Below are 6,000 nucleotides of genomic sequence, written 5' to 3'. Positions count from 1 at the left end.
TTATTATTATTTTTTTTACTAGTAATGGCGGCGACCTGCGATTTTTTTATTGGGACTGCGACATTATGGCGGACACATCGGACACTTTTGACACATTTTTGGCGCAATTCACATTTATACAGCGATCAGTGCTATAAATATGCACTAATTACTGTATAAATGTGACTGGCATTGAAGGGGTTAACACTAGGGGGTGAGGAAGGGGTTAAGTGTGTTCCTGTATTGTGTTCTAACTGTGTGTGGAGGGGGTGACTGGGGGAGGTGACCGATCTATGTACAAGAGACACAGATCGGTCTCCTCTCTCCCCTGACAGGACGTGGAGCTCTGTGTTTACACACACAGATCCACGTCCCTGCTCTGTCATTACCGATCGCGGGTACCTGGCGGACATCGCGACCGCCAGGCACGCGCATCGGCATCTCGGGGACGCGCTCGCGCGCCCCCCAGTGGCCGGAGGAATCCAGGACGTCAATAGACGTCCTGTTGGATTTTCAGAGCCACCGTGAAGACGTCATTTTACAATGACTCTGGGCTCAAGTGGTTAAAGGAACCCTTGAATTTGTTTTCAGGGTTTGAGGAACCCCTTATAAGGCTAAATCATTGGAAGCCAGTATGAAAAATGCTTCTGAAATTGGTGGCTATTAGAAAGAATACCTTCTTACATTGGTGGTCAGTGGAAATGGGAAGAATGCCTCTCAAGCCCCGTACACACGTCCGAGAAACTCGATGGGCAAAACACATCGTTTTGCTCGTCGAGTTCCTTGTGAAGCCTCCGAGGATCTCGGCGAGCCAAATTTTCCTCGGCGAAAAGTGTACACACGACCGGTTTTCTCGGCAGAATACGTCTCCCATCGAGTTTCTGGCTGAATTCTGCCGAGAAAACCGGCCGTGTGTACGGGGCCTTAGATTTGAGGTCAGTGAGAAGAATGGCCATTACATTGGTGAGCATTGGGAAGAATGCTCTTTATCTTGGTGGTCAATGGGGAGAATGCCCCTTGCTTTTGCGATCAGTGAGAAGAATGTACCTTACATTGGTGGTCAGTGAGAAAAATATACCTTACATTGGAGATCAGTGGGAAGAATTCCCCTTACATTGGTGGTCAGTCGGAAGAATGCCCCCTTTATATTAGATGTCAGTGGGAAGAATGTCCCTTACATTGGTGGTCAGTGAGAAGAATGTGGTCGATGGGAAGAATGCTCCTCACACTGGGGGTCATGAGAGGAAAGCCCCTTACATTGGTTGCTCAGTGTAAAGAATGCTCTTTGCATTGGTGGTCAGTGTAAAGAATGCTCTTTGCATTGGTGGTCAGTGTAAAGAATGCTCTTTGCATTGGTGGTCAGTGGTAGGAATGCCCCTAAGGCCCCGTACACACGATAGAATCCATCCGCTGAAAAATCCCAGCAAATGGGTTTCAGCGGATAGATCCTATGGTGTGTACACTCCAGCGGATCTGTTTCCACGGATATTTCTCCCCTGGGATGGATTCCAGCAGATGGAATATTTGCTGACATGCCAAACAAATCCATCTGCTGGAATCCATCCCAACGGATGGATCCGCTGGTCTGTATAGACTCACCGGATCCATCCGTCCGAAGGGATCCCCCGCATGCGTCGTAATGATTCGACGCATGCGTGGAATTCCTTATATGACAGCGTCGCGCACGTCGCCGCGTCATAATCGGGGCGACGGCGCGACACGTCATCGCCAGAGGATTTCGGCGCGGATTTCAATGCGATGGTGTGTACACGCCATCGCATAGAAATCCGCGGAAATCCTCGAGAGGATTTATCCGTGGAAACGGTCCGCTGGACCGTATCCGCGGATAAATCCTCCCGTGTGTATGGGGCCTTACATTGGTGATCAATGGGAGGATTGCTCATTACATTGGTGGTCAGTGGAAGGAATGCCCTTTTACACTGGTAGTCAGTGGGACAAATGCTCCTCACATTAGTGGTCAGTAGGAAGAATTTCCTTTACATTGGTAGCCAGTGAAATGAACGCTCCTTATATTGAGGGTCAGTGAAAATAATGCTCAATATATTGGTTGTCAGTGGGAAGAATGCTCCTTACATTGGGGATCATGAGAGGAATGCTGTCATGAACAATCCCGGCCACCAGATGGCAGTATCGGTGCATTGGCGCACCGTTGCGTGCAATCGCGGTAACGGCGCTCAGGCATGCGCAATCGCGGCACCGTAACGCGCACGGGCGTGTGCACCGGCGGCAGCGGCGCTCGGGCACGTGCAGATGCCATTCTGGCGCCAAATAGGACATTTAAGCAATCTGACACTGTGGCCTCTTGCTGTTCGGTCTACAGCGTTCATTGAGACCACCTGCAACTGTTACCTCTGCTTAACCTGCTCCTGAGACCCGGCTTGTTCCTGTTTATCCCTGCCTTCCGCCTGCCCTGACTTCGACTTGTTTTGACCATCCCTCTGTCTCATCCTCTGAACCTTCTGCTGCCCGCCAGTTGCTGATCCGGCCTGAACCACAACTCTGTCTTTGCCAGCTGTACCTGTACCTGATCCGCCCACCAGTTTATGAACTGACCTGCTGGGACCAGTTGCTGCCTGTACTACAGTACACCTCCCCTGTTGCTGCTGCTCTCCGCTTCCTGTGCCTCTACCTTCAGTCTGCAAACCGTCAGTCTGCACCTGCACCTCTGAAGCATCCCCGGAGACCACGGAAGCCTCACTCAGCTCCAGCACCAGCGTTACACCAGGCGCTTGTGCGACTCTGTATTCCCGAACTCCCTGTCTGCTCTACCAGGGGTCCCGGGATCAGAGGAGTAAGAGCTGCCGCTCCCTGCACATCGGGCTCAGCCACCAGGTACGTGACAAATGCTCCTTACATTGGTGGTCAGTGGGAGGAATGCTTCTTACAATGGTGGTCCTTTGGAAGAATGTTACTTACATTAGCGGCTATTGAGAAGAATGCTGTTTTCATTGGTGGTCAGTGGGATGAATGCCCCTCTACACTGGTGGTCAGTGGTACAAATGCTCAATTTATTGGTCAGCAGGAAGATTGGCCCATATTCTCAGTGAAGTTACGATGGAGTAACTCAGGATACTCCATCGTAACTCCCTTTTTTGGCCCGTGTATCTATGCTCCTGATTCTTAGAATCATTTTTGCATAGATACACTTAAGATCCGCCATCTGTAAGTCACTTACACTGGCGGATCTTAAATGCAATGACGCCGGCCGCCGCTAGATGGCATTTAAGTGAAGGAGTCATTTGCGTATGCAAATGATCCTTCTACGCCGATTCCCGAACGAGTTCGCGTCGCGTAACCGTCGCTAACGTCGTTTGCGTAAGCGGAAACTTACTCCTGCTATATGAGGGGTAAGTTTCCGCAAGTCTCGCGTAGGCCATGTTACGGATGGCGTCGGGTCCCGTCGTGTTTTTTCGTCGGGTGCGTCGTTTACATAAGTCGTTCTTGAATACGACTTTACGTCAATGACGCACACGTCGGCGTCATTGACGTTTTCCGCCGAGAACTGGAGCATGCGCACTGGGCTTTTTGAAGCCCGGCGCATGCCCAGTTCTTTTGCATCGGGGGCGCGCTTCATTTGAATAGAAGCCGCCCCCTTGGAGATCCGCCAGGCTACGCCGGGACACTTACACTCCGCTGTCCCAACTTATGGAGCAAGTGTTTGAGGAATACAGCACTTGCTCCTGTAAGTTGGGACAGCGGAGTGTAAGTGCCTTAAGCGCAGCTGGCGGAAATTTACTCAGAATATGGGCCAATGTCCTTTACATGGTAGTCAGTGGGAATGAATGCTCCGTATATAGGTGGTCAGTGGGAAGAATGTCCCTTACATTGATGGTCATAAGAAGAATGCTCCTTACATTGGTGATCAGCAGGGCTGTCTTAATGAGAGGGCACACCTGGGCACTGCCCAGGGGCTTCAGATGAATGGGGGGCCCCTACACTTTCCCCAAAGCAGCTGGTCCTTGAGCCCATGCTGCCCCGAAATTGGGGGCCCCATGATGGCACTGAGAGTGATAGATGCAAAGGGGAGGCAGTCTGCCTCCTACCTACTGAATGTCTGTTTACCTGCACTGTCATCATTGTAGGGGCCCCAGAGCATTACTTTGCCCAGGGGCCCATGATGCTATTAAAACGGCCCTGGAGATCAGTGGGAAGAATGCTCCTTACATTGGTGACCAGTGGGAAGAATGTCCCTTAGATTGGTGATCAGTGGGAAGAATGCTCCTTACATTGGTGATCAGTGAGAAGAATGTTCCTTACATTGGTGATCAGTGAGAAGAATGTCCCTTACATTGGTGATCAGTGGGAAGAATGCTCCTTACATTGGTGATCAGTGGGAAGAATGTTCCTTACATTGGTGATCAGTGGGAAGAATGTCCCTTACATTGGTGATCAGTGAGAAGAATGCTCCTTACATTGGTGATTAGTGGGAAGAAAGTCCCTTACATTGGTGATCAGTGAGAAGAATGCTCCTTACATTGGTGATCAGTGGGAAGAATGTCCCTTACATTGGTGATCAGTGGGAAGAATGCTCCTTACATTGGTGATCAGTGAGAAGAATGATCCTTACATTGGTGATTAGTGGGAAGAATGCTCCTTACATTGATGGTCAGTGGGAAGAAAGTCCCTTACATTGGGGGTCAGTGGAAAGAAAAATGATAGTCAGGTTCATACTGCAGGTTCTGTCAAGTGGCATTGACCCCAAAACTATGCAGGCACCATTGGATAGGAGGTCAGTCAACTACAGACCAAGAAACCCCTAGCAACCTCTAGAGCAGTGGTTCTCAACCTGGGGGTCGGGACCCCCTCGGGAGTCGAATGATGATTTGCCAGGGGTCACCGAATCCTGGGCTGTTCCTGAAGCCTCTCTCGCAGTCTTTTTGCGGCCACCCAGCAGGGCTGTCCCTGGAGCCTGTGTCCGCCCAGCTGGGTTGTTCCTGGAGCCCACAGCCGCCCATTCAGTTCACGGCATGGCTGGGGGGGCAGAGACTAGAGGTCAGCTGACTGGTGAGGAATGTGAAGTGGGAGGGACCTCAGGAGACCCTATCTCCTGATTTCGGCATATGTGTCACTGCTACGAGACACCACAAAGTCGCAGACACAGTGAGTAACACTATCTGTGATTCTAGTTGCCATTAAAAGTCCCCACTACAGTTCAGCAGATGGCCTTGATCAAGCGCACCCAAGTTGGCTAATCAGGACTCCCCCCAGCACTGCCACTCATCCCATTCCCCCCCACCATGGAGTAAGAGAAGAAATAAAAATAGAGAATACATGGAATGGAGAAGAAAAAGAGGGGGAGGAACAAAGAAAAGGGGAGAGAAAGAATAAGAAAAAGAATAAGAAAAACAGCAAGAGAGAGGGATAGGGAAAAACAAGAAATTAGGCTAGAGAGAGATAAAAGGGAAAGAAAGGAGGACAATGAGAAAGAGTAGTACATCCTAAAATGTATCATAAGGGGTATCAATACTGTACGAGTGGAAGGGACTCAGAGGATCCTAAATGTCCAGGGGTCCGGGACGCAAATTACTTGTATCTTGCCTTGGGTGGTGACAACCCACGCTACAAAAATAATTTTACTTTTAGGGGTCCCCTAAACAACTTGAGAAATTTTTTCAAGAGGTCATGGCACTAGAAAGGTTGAGAACCATTGCTATAGAGCAGGGGTCTCCAAACTGCAGCCCGAGGGTCAGATGTGGCCCTTTGCTAGCCTTTATCCGGCCCTTGGGGCTTTATTCCTCCCACTGATATGAGGCACTATTCTTCCCACTGACGCCAACAAGGGGGCACAATTTCTTTCACTGATAATGATGGGATACAATTACTCCTACTAATAGGGGCACTACTCATTATCCTACTGACTGCAAACTCTGTGACCATATTTACTCTCAACAATGCAGGACCCGGGACATTTTTTTTTACCCCCGCTGGCCACAATCCGGCCCTCCTAAAGTCTGAAGGACAATAAACTGGCCCTTTGAAAAGTTCGGAGACCACTGCCTT

The sequence above is a fragment of the Rana temporaria genome, chromosome 13 (genome assembly GCF_905171775.1).
Source record: "Rana temporaria chromosome 13, aRanTem1.1, whole genome shotgun sequence".
In the NCBI taxonomy this organism is placed as follows: Eukaryota; Metazoa; Chordata; class Amphibia; order Anura; family Ranidae; genus Rana; species Rana temporaria.
Note: the sequence above shows the minus strand (reverse complement) of the source record.